Source organism: Dysidea avara, chromosome 13 (genome assembly GCF_963678975.1).
Source record: "Dysidea avara chromosome 13, odDysAvar1.4, whole genome shotgun sequence".
Taxonomy (NCBI): Eukaryota; Metazoa; Porifera; class Demospongiae; order Dictyoceratida; family Dysideidae; genus Dysidea; species Dysidea avara.
In genome coordinates, this window is record NC_089284.1 from 13,086,677 (window position 1) to 13,102,919 (window position 16,243).

At 37.6% G+C, this 16,243-nt stretch overlaps 1 long non-coding RNA gene across 1 annotated transcript; it reads left to right on the plus strand.

The window, feature by feature from the left end:
- The first annotated feature begins 7,377 nt into the window (after nt 1–7,377).
- LOC136242210 (uncharacterized) lies at nt 7,378–16,175 on the plus strand. Its single transcript, XR_010694511.1, has 4 exons — nt 7,378–7,447; nt 15,303–15,375; nt 15,563–15,644; nt 16,002–16,175. It is a non-coding gene; the product is annotated as an uncharacterized lncRNA (long non-coding RNA).
- The last annotated feature ends 68 nt before the right edge of the window (nt 16,176–16,243 follow it).

The following is a 16,243-nucleotide window of genomic DNA, read 5'->3' on the forward strand; positions in this document are numbered from 1 at the left end:
CATATGAGCGCTTGGACATTTCATGTCTCCTATAACAACTTTTTATTAACCAGCATGGTCGTTTTGTAGAACAGGCGTGATAAGCACACTTTTTATGCTAAGTAAGCTTAAGCTAGTGTGGTCAGGGGTGCATATTTTGATTGAAGAGAGAGATCCTCTTTGCCTCTCTGAGTTTAAGTTATCAGCGATTATCAACAATATGGTGAAAAACTACTGTAAGAACTACCAAAGGTATGGTGAAAAAATTACTGCCTGACCATATCTTTCATTTGGAATATATTATGGAACATGTGCACACACACACACACACACACACACACACACACACACACACACACACACACACATTCACACATGCAGGCACACATAGTACACACATACAAATAACCATGTACCTGATAACTGTGAGTACACTGTTGGTTCTAGTGCAGACAAATGCAGTTGCTCATGGCTGCAGTACAAATCCTGTCCACCAATGTAACCAGTCAATACAAATGCAGCTAAATGTACAAAAAAAACAAGCTATTAGAAATATCATTCATTTTATGATATTTTCATCAACTAATTCACAGCCAAAATTAACTGAACAAATCAACGTAATTATGTTGCATTTAAAAATGGTTAGCTATATATATTTTGATGAGTTACAGGATGGCAATGAAAACTGTTGTAGAGCCATCAATACACCAGAAAAGTTCCTTGTCAGCCAGAGTTTTCAACAAATGTAGGCACAGTTCTATGTATTATTAGGAATCTTCAAAGTATTATGATATTCCGTTGAAAAAGAAACAACAATTCATTTATAGAGTACATTATTCTGCAATGAACCCATAGAGGGTATTTGACATCAAGACAACTCCAAAAAAACAAAACTTTACAGATCAGGGGCAGTGGTGAAGGGGAGGGGAGCAAGGGGGGCTGTGGCCCCTGAAAAAGATATTATGGGGGGGCTTAGCCCCTCTAAAATTATTTCTAGCTGTCATTGAACAATTGTGCTGATTGTATTGCACCAAATAGCTAACTACACAATGCTTAGCTACCTGAAATTCCAGTGAATCAACTTGCATCAAGATCAGTTTACCGTAATAGAGTAGTCACCCTAAAATCCTATATAGTTGTGCGGAACTGTCCATTCTGTTGTGCCTTGCAGTGCTTTTCATCCTTGTTTGTCATCATTAATTTGTACATCTTGCAATGCTTTTTCATCCTGAATCACTCTTGTTTGTCATCAAAAAAGCCATTTATTTGTGCATATGTGACCAGATTTTACAAAACTGTTCCAAATCGCAGATCAAGCAAATCAAACTTAGTTAACACCACCAGTGGATAGCTACACTATCGTACTACTAGTTTTGACCCTCAGTACTACTTAAACTACTCGAGGGTGATTCCCTTTCTGGGTGGTGTGGAGAGCTCAATTAGCAGTTTCAGGCCTTGTGAGGGGCCTGGCTGGGCAAGAATCAGTGGTTTACAGGTGGATGGCCTGACAATGTTGGCCAAACAATTTTCTATTGATTTTGCTACATATCAGCCACTATGAAGCCAGCACAGCCTTGTAATCTCTTCAGTTGCGGTCTGCCTCCATTTTGAAGTCTATCTCTGCCCACCCCACCACCTGCCATCATCCTCCCCTTTGTGAGCACTCATGATACTACTTTGCTTGCCCAACTGCTCAGATTTTCTGTCTTTTTTGGCAGGAAATTCTACAAGTAGCTACAAGCACTAGAAGTGGTCTGAATGGTAACAGATTGATGCATCTTTTGCATAAATTTCATATGTGTGCTTGCTATCCTTGACAAGTTATGCTGAAGTGAATTCTTTAAAATCGTTTATCTTGAAACTTCTAATGTGCAATTTGGAATGTTTTTCCAAAATTCAGTCATGTATTTTCCTTGCAGGCACTTGTCAGATGCCACAAAACTACTCTAGTGATTTAGATATTTTTACATCTTCATTGAATTTGTATTTGTAACTGTTAGTTAAGTACTTAATGTTATAGATATTGTAATTATACTCATTTTTGAGGTTCTACAATTAAAAATGAATAAATAAATAATACTGCGGTACAAATGAAGCATGTTGCAAATTAAAGATACTTTAATATGGCAATCAAAAAGTTGTAGTGACATTCCAATAATACAACAGTCAGCAGTACTTATTGATACACTAGCAATTTAGAAAAAGATAGCTATATATTAAATTTGAAAGCATCTATAAATTACTTAGATTCTTTTTCATGTTTATTTCCCACACTAATTTGCACTGGTATATATATATAGCTCTGGTAACACTGAGTTACAACATAATAATACAAGGTAGTCATGAGTGGTGTAATGGGCTTGTTTCTACTAGTTAACATTTCTCACTGATTTCTCTGTTATAAGCAGTTGTCAATGTAGACTTTGTAAGTAACTGTCAAGCCCTATAGTGGTATATACCTTCAATTTCCTCAGGTATGACAACACAGTGCCTTTGAGTGGTTATACGTATTATGCATGTAGACCCTTTTGGTTTGAAGTCTAATTGTTACGTAGCAATACATAGTTAGCAGTTGAGATTTCCCCGCTTGCTATACTACACCCATCACATTACTTGATCCACTATCTTACCTAACACCAGTACACCAGCAGTGTTATATATCACCAATACTTGAGGAAACATCAGCCTATATAATAAAATAATATCACATTATATATCATGTTATTGCTGTAATTGGGTATATACATTGTATTATGGTGATAATAAAGTTTGAGATGAACTTTGATTCTTCAACATTCACCATTACTTTTAAATAAAGTGTGATCTGATCTTATGGTCAGGTAAAATTTTTAAGTCAGGTACACATAAAGTTATCAACAACAGCTCTTACATGCTCTTTCGTTTCACAATGGCAGCAATCAGTAGAATGATTGCACCTGAGAGTGATAAAGTGATATAACTTGCCAGCGTAATCGCTCCAAACTTTATGTCTTCATCACTATATTGTGAAAAGGTTCTACACAATGGTAAACATATGCCACAATACTCTCTGAAATGATGGTGACATCTTAGAGGTTCTGAAATATTCCTTGTAACAACTGAACTAGAGTCACTTTCACTTTCAAATGCCTCACAAACAGGTAATAATGATCCTTCTTCTGTAGCCATAACAATCCTCCACTCATTAGCACACACATCATCACGAATATTAACACATTGTTCTTGAGTTATTAATAGTGGACTACCATTACCATCACATGGAGGGTAGGCATATTGACAGATAAACGTTGCTAGAACTGAAGAGCATTCATCACTGACTAGTGTTTGTAGGACTTCAATAAACTTGATAACCAGCTCCTCTGTTATTGCACTACTAGACAGAGTGGCTAGACTGTTGTTGTTCTCTGTCAATTGTTCCAGATAAACACTACATATCCCATCATACTGAGAACAGTTCCCATAGTCTAACAATGAGCTGTTAGGGTCTAGCTACAGAAATTGAAAGACTTAGATTATCACATTCACATACTATACATTCAAATGTACATAATAGCGGCTAGCTGTGAATATGATGTCGCAAATGTGACAAATACCATGAAATATACATACGTAGGTAGATAGTAAGTTGCCAGTCCAGTATATTATAGTCTATACTATTAAATGCATGTGGTAAGGATTACTGTATTGTATTATTGTATTGTATTAATGCTTTACAGTGACCAGCACTGAAGGTCTGCAGCAACATGTGCTGCAGCCTTAGGATTACCTAACCTAATTTCAAGGACTTAGACTTAGTGACTTATAGCTGAAAAGGTGTAACAGAAAAGGGGCCAAAGTAAGGAAAAAAATCCCTCCAACCCCAGGAATCGAACTGCAGGTCACCCAATGTCTAGTCGGGGCCACACTCAGTCTCCTCCATATACGTACGTATACCTATTATTGGCTAGTTGTCAGAATAAAATGGAAGCAGAGCTTATCATAAATAGTACTAAAGGTATGTTCATCACTAAGTGTCCAAAAGGTATAAACATTCTTCACATCGGAAGTCAAAAAAGAGGTGCAATATCTTTTCACCTTCTTCAATAGGCAACTGATTTGACAAATGGACTATTGCATGATGAAAGCCACTTTAGAAAAGGTGCTTTTCTATACAGTGACCACCAAGACAGGTTATCCTGTTTTTTTTTTTGGTAAGCAAAATGTTAGTAAAATGTTTAGTATCAAATGCTAATCAGATATCTCAGATGGTTAAAATATAATCCTGATAATGTTACTGCTCCTGGTAGAGTAAATTGACACATGAGATGGCATCATTTGTAAAAATCACTAACACATGTATGGAATATATGCAGCAACAACAAAATGTGAGTGTAATGGTTCACTTCAAATATGATCAACATTGCATTGGTTCAAGTTAACTTTTCTTTTTACACTTTCAATTACCTGGTCCTATAGCTCATCCTTTGTACACTTTGATGAAACACATGCATTATTGCATTAATATTTAAGCCATCTCTTAAGAAATTTGAGCTCACTGGTTATGGTTACTGAATTTCATGGTTGGCAATGATATAATTATGTCATGATGAATATGATTAACCTGTAGCATGTGGGAAAACTTATACTTCTATATATCTCACATAGCACAGTGAATCCACATGAATACTGTTGACATAATGACAATATCAGAAAGTTAAACAGGCTATAGAGTTACCAGGCAGTGGCAACCTACCACAAAGCCAACAAATTTATGTTCAGTATAGCAAAGAAACAACAGAGTTTCAACTTGTCAAAATTGTTATTGTACTCTCTGCTACACAGATTTTTTACTTGCAGGACCCTAGTGGGATAGTAAGTATTAGCATAGGCGGGTCTAAAGGGAGGCCAACTTTGTTCCCCCCTCCTCCCGACCTATATATATATATATTGACACCAAAAGCAGGCTGGGAATTATTCACACTGTATTGAAGTGTACAAAACCAGAAGATTATGTACTTTACATGTTTAAACTAAGAAATTGGGGCAAATATACTTAAGTTTGTGTGAAGATTGAAATACTCTAATAGAACAGTCACTACTTTAATAGAGCATTGAACTGATAGTAGTTTTTTATTGCAATACTACCTCATCTTAACTTTTAAAAAACCACGGAATATACTTAACCATCAAACAGGTTCTATTTCAGAAAACTAACCATGCAAGTATAATTATTGTAATGATAACATCCCCAATTTTAAAGCTGGATTAGCTAAAGGTTCACTTGGCCATTGAGTAACCATATTTCTGTGAAGCCATGTAAAAAGAGGGTCAGCAAAGTTTATGTGTTTGTGTTCCATTTGGAAATCCCACAATTACTCCCACACTTTTTTGCCAGCCGATTTATTATGATCAACCATAGATATTAGAGCCTATATATGGAACTATGGATCAACTTACTGATCAGAACTGTACTGTATCTATACCAGACATAGGGGTGTCAGAGTAAAAGTGAAAGTGGTAAGGCTCAGTCTGGGGGGCATGCCCCCCAGGAAATATTTTGAACCGCACACTTTGAGATATGCAGTTTTGGGCTGGCATACTGTGTGAATGGTACTAGCTAGTTAGCTAGCTACCTGGCAAGTGTTCAAAGACAAAACTGGTCAGTGATCAAAAAGTACCTGTTTAACACTTAAATCTTACCATTTGAGATTGTTAATCAGAGGTAAATTTAAAAAAAATGTTTCCAAAGTTGACTAAAGCCAAATCTACACATAACGATAATTATTTTTAGAGGCACTTAATACAGACAAAGTTGACTTAAAGTTGTTCTGAGTGAAAAGCAAGTTAAATAAGTGTTGTTTCTGTCAATTGTTGTCATTACATATAATATGCAATATGCTAAGTATTGCATGTTCACTACTTTTAGTTTTAGCTTCATCAAGTTTGCAAGTTTTTTTTATTCCAGCCAAAAAGTGGTGAGGCTCTGGCCTCACTGGTTGTACCTACTCTGACGCCCTTGACCAGACACCATATGCATACACATAATTGTTTGCTGAATGCTGACCATATAGATGCACATAGTAAAACTATAACTATATAGTGAAGGACACTACAAAAGAGTAGTGAATGTCACTACACACAAAGTTAGTGAGTATATATTGTGGGCAGAAATTAGTAGTGAAATTCACTACTAATTTTTTAGTGTGTTATCTATGACATTATATGTATATCAAAGTTATAAAGCTATTATGTACACAGTATACATGCATGATGTGCATTGCAATGTAACTTATAGAGTCTATGTGTTAGCTATGGTCCTGACTCTAGTATATAGCTATAGCTAGCTACTGCATTAGTAATTTATAGAACATATCATAGCCGAGCCAATCATAGCCTAATTCCATCAATGTCCATGCAGTAGCTATATCATAGATTATATGGCTATATACACACTGTAAAAAATTAGTAGTGAATTGCTCTGCCACAATACTCACTACTTTTAAGTTGTTCACTACTTTTTGTAGTGACCGTCACTACACAAAAATACTTAAAATAGTGAGTATTGTGGCAGACATTAGTAGTGACGTTCACTACATTTAGTAGTGAAGTTCACTAGTTTGTTTTTACTGTGCACCGACAAAACACAACATAGCTAATAACCCAAAGCTAGAGGATTTGCTGTTGAACTGACCACTCAGTCATGCATGTGTTACCAACTCAAGAGTAGCTACAACAACAACAACAAAAAAACCCGCTCTGTATAGAGTATAATGCATGCACATAGCTAGCTATGCACGTGGCCCACTCGAGCGAAATGAATCATGGCATTCGGAATATCACTGAGTGCCGGATGATTACCTGTTGCGGACGACAGTTATTAATGTAAACTTCAGCCCATAGCAGTTGCGGTCTTGGAACAGCATTGGAGCCGGTCGCATAAATGATGGTAGGGATAGAAAAGCAAACAGCGATAATCACTAAAACGCAAATCACAAATGCTCCTTCGACATATTTTTTCATTGCAATAGTTAGCTATTAAGATGCAATATAGTAACGCTCTCATATCAAACCTTCAATGTTTAATCTGATTTAACGCCTCCCCCACGCTATGTACCTACTCATCCATAGTCGAGGTTCATGCATGGTCTCGTGGAAAACTCGGTGCAAACTCGGTCTCGTTTTTGTCCCGCCCCCACACGAAAGTAAAGAAATTAAAACGGTCTGGGCGCGAGCCAATCCTGTAGTTTCAACTGGCACCCCGACTGGCACTGACCTTTCATATCGCGCTAGTTAGCAGCAGTGAGTGGCTACCGTTTTGTTCACCCATGTTGAGTCCACAAGCTGAAGCGCCTATAGGCGCTTTTATAAAAATAATTAATCAGAGATTACTGAGGCGCTTTTATAAAAATAATTAATCAGTGCACCTGTAAAGATTAATAGACACAGACTCAAGAGAGAAGATATATTCAACGTTCAGGATCAGTGTAAGGTACGTTCCTTTTTTGTACACTACACAGTACTTTACCCTGGGTGCATTATTTGAATACTGTGACAGAAATTTCACCTTTTCAGCTATAAGTCACTAAGTCTAAGTCCTTGAAATTAGGTTAGGTAATCCTAAGGCTGCAGCACATGTTGCTGCAGACCTTCAGTGCTGGTCACTGTAAAGCATTAATACAATAAATACTTTAGGATTAAGGAAGAAAATCCATCCCTCCTGGAGGAGACTGAGTGTGGCCCCGACTAGACATTGGGTGACCTGCAGTTCGATTCCTGGGGTTGGAGGGATTTTTTTCCTTACTTTGGCCCCTTTTCTGTTACACCTTTTCAGGTATAAGTCACTAAGTCTAAGTCCTTGAAATTAGGTTAGGTAATCCTAAGGCTGCAGCACATGTTGCTGCAGACCTTCAGTGCTGGTCACTGTAAAGCATTAATACAATACAATACAATAAAATTAATATGGTTTAACTTGAACAATCTGCCTTGGCTAATTACAGGTGTGATCAACTTAGGGGCTTGGCTAAAAGAAGTGTTGTAATGTCTATGAGGCATAAGGCCACTTCAAGAAAATTCATTGTTTCCCATTTCCCTCCCGCATGCAAATTCTCTTCCGCATGGTTTTATTCATTATATATGATGTAAACTAAACATTTTTTCAAGAGTTAATAATATATATATATATATACTGAGGAGAGTATCCTACTCTCATATACCCCTGTAGAAGGGTGTATCGTGGAGTTATGACATAGCATTTCTGAGTTTGCTCGTTTTTCTTTGTATAATTAATGATGTCATTAGTTGAACATGGTATCGATTGAACATGTGCTTAACAATGTCACTAGCAACCAAATTAATTCCACGTTTCTCACTGAACTACAATCGTTCCTTCATGGGTTAAGATCACTTCGTAGGCATTTCTTGCTAGGCCATTCACGAATACAGCTGTCCTGAGCGTCACGAGTGTGAAATCCTCAAAATCCTGCTAGCGATTCTTGCACCTTTACGGCTGCTCATAGTCACAAACCACAACATCTTGTCGTTACATCATAACTTCACGATATGCGCTTCTACAGGGATATATGAGAGTAGGATACTCTCCTCAGTATATATATTATGAACTCTTGGTTTTATTCATTATTTATCATGTGAATGTGTAGCAGTTGTAAACAGGAACTATTTCTAATGACAACTTTACTCAGAGTCATAACCCATGGAAGTTTGTACTGTATTTCATACCCTTAGTCTAGCTCTTATAGCTGTTGTGAGGCTCATGGATTTAAAAATTAGTGACAATAGCTATAATGAATAATGAACCACCTGCCCACACACATTTTTGAGATTAAAGAATGGGAAAAAACAGTGAATTTTCTTGGAGTGGCCTAATGTAGCAGGCAATGATTCTAAGGTCATTCATAGCATGTACACTCTTTAATGTTATCATGCTATACATGCATAAATGGTAGTTGGAGGTCTTCTAATTGCCCTAGGCAGTCTCTGTGGGGTGTGTAGCCTTGTGTGCCCACACTGCTTTTTTCTCTTTGTCATTATACTCTCCCACATGGGAGAGTATATAGTAGTTGGTTTGTGCGTAGTTAGGTGGTTTCCATTTTTTTCCAGCAACTTTTCTGGCTAGCTGTTCACTGCTATGTAGTCTTAAGGTAATACAAAGCATGAGTTGGTATGTTGTTTAAAACTTTTCCTTGAGCACTTCTGTACTTTTCAACGGTCATCGCGAGTTATGGACAAAAATGTAGCCCCTCGTTTGCATATCTTCTCAACTGAGCTTGCTATCAGCATGCCACCCACACTGTTACACGGGTCTGTTCTTGCCAAAAAAAAAAGTTGTTAGACCCCCAAAACTCCATTCTGTACCGTTTAGCCAGTATTCAGCTTGAAAGGTGCAAACTAACATCTATTGTCACTTGTACAATACTGTTCTAATCTAGTATTTCTATCGCCTTTACGATAGCACTCACCCATGACTCTTGGAGAAGTAGAATACTGCTCCTTCACAGATGCCAAATTGTAAAAGGAAATATAGTGGAACTCATTAAATCTCAAACATGGGATGGTGACTTGTCTCTGCACGTACCTGGTATCGCAATATTGTCAGTAAAATTCCATGCACTCTTTACGGCTTTATGAAGATTTAAGAATGATGAGCCAACAGTTATGCACCAGTAATGCTACATTGCTACAAAACGTGAAATTTAGTGGAACTTTTGTGGGATGCAACAGGTGGGCGTGGTCACACGAGTCAAAAGTTTATCAACCTCCATTGAAAACTATCCAATACATTTGCACATGTACAGCTGCTTCATTCCAAACTCTTGAATTGAAGTAAGTGAGTCTTACACGCTATGCAAGTATTATGAGCAGTGTCTGCAGTTATAGTCTTTTTGCTCTTGCAATTGTTAAGCACCAATATTGCAAAGATTGTAATATACAGCATTCACATGTTCACGGTGCATTGTAAGTTACTTGCAAGCATTCCTTTTAGGTTCATTAATGCTAGCTAACTGCATCTCTTAGCAGCTGAAACACACTTAAATACTTTAATGGATATTTGTAATTTCCAATATACGTCAGCTGAACACCACCACACAAGTCATATACAGTCAGTAGATTGTTGTGATTTTAAGGTTTGTTGTAAAGTGAAACCTCAAGTACCTTGCTTGTACAGTGATTCAGTTTGCAATTGTTATCACATGCTTATCCTATGCATGTCGCATGTGTATCACATGCCTAGTTTCAGACAATACCGTAAGCAATTGTCAGTCATCACAAAACTTTAAAAATAAAACTGGTTGCGTTTACGGTAAATATCTCGGAATTCGGATATCTTGCCTAGACAAAGCAAGGTAAATCTAGGTTATTATCCATTTTTTTCTACAAATGTGTCTCCTTTTTGTGCCTTTAGGTGAAGTACATGGGCAGATATCGTGAAGCGACCTTATAAGAGACGAAAGTTTAGACGGTTCAGTTGAACAAACGGAAAGAAGGCCATGTGGGAAGCCTCGAATCAGATCCTCACTGGCACTGATAGTCACCAATCCTTCAAAGAATCAAAGGATACGGACAGAAGAGCAAGTTAACTCCACCTATAAAGTCGTCGTGGAGGGTAGTAGGAATGGATTTAGTGCTACACCTGAGTGTGTTGTGTCAAGAATGACACTGCAAGATGGAGTTTTGGAAGGGTAGTGAGCCATGGCAGTAATCTTAGACCCCAGCCATACTTGAATCTACGTACCTGAGGAGAGCAATATTTTAGTGGAAACAACCACAGTTGGTTATAACAGGAATTGGCTGTCTGCTGGTAACTGCAGTGACTCTCTACTAGATTTTATTTTTCTTCACCCATTCAATTAATATGCATCCACCCACTGTTTTACTTATGTCATTCATGCAAGTACTTCTACTATCCTTTTCTTTGGCTGGTAGTTAACAAGCTTTGTTTGTTTTGCAGATCTCTCCATCCGAGAAGTACAACCAGCTTTTGGCTTCGCTGCTTCTATTGATTTGCATCACCACAATCCAGCAGTTACGAGGTAAAGCAGTTAAGTAGCAATACCACAGAACTGTTCTCATTCAATAAAAGATCCAGCCTTTGTTTAGATGTGCTTCAAGTGCTGCTAGAACAATTCGCCGTTTGCTGAAAAAGTTGTGATGTTTGATTTGTATGAACAAAATACAGAGCGAACCCTAGCTATGTGCAAGCAATGGACTCATGAACACTGTACTACACTAACATTATTAAATTGCAGCTGAAATGATAGCTAAGTTAATTTCAGGGAACTATTCTACTCATTTAAATGTATAACCATCATGCAAGCCTAATAATGTAAACATGGAGTTAACTAAACAGCAGAATTGTATGCGATCATAGTTAAACAGTGTTCTCATTATGCTCCTAAGTTAGCAACATTGTGTACAATGATAGTTTCGTCAGTGAATGCTCAAATAGAATATTTCACTTCCAAAATGACTGTTCTATTGAAGTGTTCATCTAAAGAGCAATTATATGCAAAAGAGCAAATGCATTTGAATGCTCTGATGCACCTTGCAGTTTCCACTAACTGTTCTATCACAGAGTGTTAATCTTCTCTATTTGCTTCTTAGGTATCATCTTCTCTGTTGTTGACAGCAACATTACATTCTGTAGGGTTGTTGCTTCCCCTGTTAGCTGGATTGGTTGTACTGATATTGTTGACGGTGTCATTTACAAAAGGATTCCTAGTCAACTATAGACATACACAAGGAGCTCAGTACACTATAGCTAACATGTTACTTATATACTTCACACAACTCTACTTTCTACTGTTTGTCAACATGCGGGAGAGTATCTGCACTTCACAAGTGCTTTCATTGAGCTGTAGTATCTGGTACAGTTCAAATCTCATACACACTCACTAACTAGGGATGGGCAATTATTCGGTTATCGTGATAATCGTGATTATTTTGTTGGCAATAATCGACATTGTCTAATTAGTGATAATCGAAATTGGCAATTATCGTGTAATAATCATTGAGGAATTTTTTAAAAGAATAATCATTCAACTTGTGAATGTTTTAGTGTTTTTTGTTATAGTGGGTAAGTGGACAATAATCGTGATAATTGTGTCTCATGACAATAATCGTATGCCAGAAATGTCAATACCACTCATCCCTATCGCTAACTCTACTCAGCTTATTGTGTAGTAGAAAGCAATGTGATGAACAGCAGCCACTTGTGTTTCTAATCACAAACATGCGTATGCATTTGCATAATTACCAAATGTACCTAAAAGCATAGATTTTGTATATAATAATTATTTTCTATGCTAAAAGTTGCATTTGTAAGTTCTGTAGTGATAGACAGGTTAGCTGAATATGTTGCAGTTTTGTTATAATACCACATGGGCTATAAATGCTGCATGCTTTGATGATGTATTGAGGGTATTGAACTGTACTGGATCCTCCTACAAAACTACTCCTACCCAATGACAGAGTATAGTGATCTGGCCATCTGCAGTGTTAGTAACTAGATACTGAAGTGTTTATAGACCTGCTATTATGTAGCTAATGGAATACCGTAGCGTCCTTCCTCATGCAATGTGTACAACACTTGTAGATAATTCTGTATGTACACACATGACTCAAACACCTCCTGCAAAACCTCTATACAGTGGTGAATTCTTGGCTGACCATTATAGATATTAGACAGGTACAGTGAATGCTTAATGCAGACCACAGTGCATAATTATCTACATTTGTATGGAAAATATTTAGGACATCGTAAGTATGCCATTATGTCATAGTTAAAGCACTGCCACACTTGCGTACGGAAAATACAGCATAAGGGGCATGTCAAGAGGCTATTACAGCCTGAGGCAAAGTTGAATACTGTATTTGCCCTCGAGTGCTGTATTTTTTTGTGCATACAAGCATACGCTGTGCTTTAAATTATAATTGTACTTCCTGTTCTTGCTTGGAGCGTTCATCTCGCACAGGGGCATAGCCAGGATTTTTTGAAGGGGGTTCGGAGTTAAAGTGGAATGTCGTAAGGAGAAGGCCTGGGTGCTTCCCCTAGACCATGTTTGAACGAAAATGAAGCATACACAAAATGTGCTTTTAGGCAGTAACATTAAAAGGTGCTGTTTGTGCATCTAACTAGTTAAAACCAGGAGCTTATGAGCCGCCGAAGGCGGTGAAGGAGCATGAAACTCGGTTCCATCACAATCCAAATTACGTCACATTTTTTGAATAAATTGCTACGAGTGTCGCGCACAATTAATATATGGCATCGACTAATGAGATTTAACTTTCCTTATATGGAAACTAATCGCTAATGAATTTGGATTTCGATGGCACCTGGCAGGCAGCGTAAGTTTCATGCTCCTTTGGCAGCTCATAAGCTCCTGCTAAAACCTACACACTGCTGTTTATGCAGCTTATAGAAACTATAAACCTATTGTAAAACTAACTAATCTCCATTTCCTGACAGCCAACTTCCAATTTCCTAGCAAACGGAAGCCCTCCACACTCCGAGTCCCTTAGTTGGTACTTCTTTCCACCTATACATTATTCTCGGTTGGTCCTCCTGTTGATGGTAAATAACTTTAGACTTGGCTTGTACTCCAATATGTTCAGGACATCACGTGCCCACAACATGTAACAAATAAACAAACCATTCATCAGGTAAATATACATTAACAATTCACAGTTTGTTCTAACTTGACACATGTATAACACGGCCACGTTTAACAGCTGCTGTATGTCTCAACCAATCATTGAACAGTTCTTCGCCATTTCGCTCTCGCCATTTCAACCACGCGTCACGTGCGCAATTGATCACATGATGTAATAGATATGATTTGCTGTGACCCTCTAAAGTAGCACAGAGGAGCGCCAGTGGGTAAGTAGCTATCGGAGAGCTCTAGGGCTGTAAGATTGGTGTGATTTTTAATTTTAAAAAATTTCTGCCTCTGAAAGGGGGGTTCGTCTGAACCATCCGAACCCCCCTGCCTACGCCCTTGTCACACATGCCCTAATCGCTTCAACTTTCTGTGATCAGAAATGTAAACAGCAATGTTTTCATGTGTACATACGTATACCCTCTAATTTGCTGAGAATATTATTAGTATTATTACTAAAGGTTTTACAGTGCAACATACAAGGAAGTCATGCACATACAGTGCAGTACATATGAAAGTAAATGAAAGTATGGGTCTGGCAGAATCAGCAAAAAAAGAAGACAAGTAAATTAATAATGATTTGATTAGTTACGTCTTCAACTTGCACTCTTTATTCTGTCATTCAGGTTGTCAAACATGAACCTCATGTTCCGAAAGAAAGTTATTTTTAGTGCTGAAATAAATACTGCAAGCATTCAGATATTGCTTAGGATGTTGGTATTCAAATAATAAAATTGGTACTCGAGTCTTTTTAAGGTCACAAGATCCATGTTAGCTAGCTCATGTGATACGTTTGTTAACTAGTAACAACATCACGAAGGCTGTGGAGTTCGATTTGTGAAATTTAATGTGCTTTGCTCAAGAATATGAGTAGTTTTATATGACATGTATGAAATTCCTTCTCACTAGAGGTGTACCGATAATCGGATCGGCTACAATATCGGTCACCAATATGGTAATTTTTACCAATATTGGTATCGGTACAGGACAGCAGGAGGACCGATATCGCTACCGATAATTATACAGTAGCAATAGTTTGTACAAAATGGATTATGCATTAGTTTTCTACGTTATTCATGTGGCTCTTTAGTGCCAGTGGCTTACCGTTCACTCTGAAACAAGTGATACACTACGAGAAGCCATATAAATACGCATGATTCTAGTGTTTGTTGTTGCAAAGTTTATCACAGGCTTTTCAAATGAAGCAGTTATAGAGTACCTTGTGATAAAAAGAAGGGTCGCAGGATAACCAAGGAAACTTGCTGTAACAGCTTTCTTACAAGCCATTAGAATGTGGAAATATCCGTTTAAGGCTTCATGGAAGCATAAAAATAATGTTTGTGGGTGCCTAATTGTCTGGATTGGACAATAGAAACCCAAGCTGCAGCTGTATACCACCACAGGCAGAGTATAGCAATGAATACATGCACATGTTGTTGTAGGGTAGGTAAATGTACACTTTGAACTATAATGCAAATATCGGATTGACTATCGGTTATCGGCTTCTTTTGGTGGCATCAAATATCGGATATCGGTACATGCCAAAAATACACCGCTGCTTCTCACCAGTGGATATTATCCTCAGTGGTGTCATCATTGTGAATCATTGTATGGAACTGTCTACACATACATACTGCAAATTACAGTATTCCGTTTTATTTCATCAATTAGGATTTATACCACCGATTAGTATTGATAGTTTCAGACACATGTACATGTTCCCTGGAACAATTGAGGACATACAGTAAGCCATCTTTCATGGTTATAATGTCTGTTTTGTGTCTCGAGTGTTTGGTTTTGCTTTTAATTTGTTGTACAGTATGACTATTTGTAACAGCATGTGTTTACATGCTCTGGTAATGAAGAACGCATATACCAGTTATGATGCTATAGCATCATTGTATCGTACATATTATTGTTTGCATATACAGTAAGATGAAGCAATTCCTAGATGACTTTCACTCTGATAAACTACGCAGAGGGATTCATCATGAACTTGATGTGAGTGATAGGGTAAGTACAGGGTCATAGTACAGGGTTGGGTCATGATTATGGTGTGAATATAAAGAATGACACTCCATTCCCAGTATAACAACACATAGTAACCGTGACTATCACCAACACATTACAAAGGGCAACTTGCACAGTGAAATCTTTCATATTAAACACCCTGCAATTAAAGTGCGAAAACAATAGTCAGGATAGTTAGCTCATAAACTTACACAGTCTTATTAGGAAACATTGTCAGATTATGCATATGTTCTTGGTTTCACTATATCATGAGCTCATAAGTTCCACATGTGATACTCACATGTTATTGTAAACATGCTGTCATGTGACCAGTACTCTATTGTACACTCTACTCTTTAGCCTATATATGACCGCTGGATGATGTGACACAGCTGCGAGCAGTGATGATGCTAGCAGACAGACAGCTCCTCCTAAGAGTACATTTATAAAGTTGCATCTGGCCAAGTCTACATACACTTTACTGAGTTTTAGTTACATCATTTCTTTATATAATTATTGTGAGACATATATTGTATTGTGAGACACATCATTTGATGGTTACATGATTGTTGTTCTTAATTCCGGCTTACACAGAGGATGTT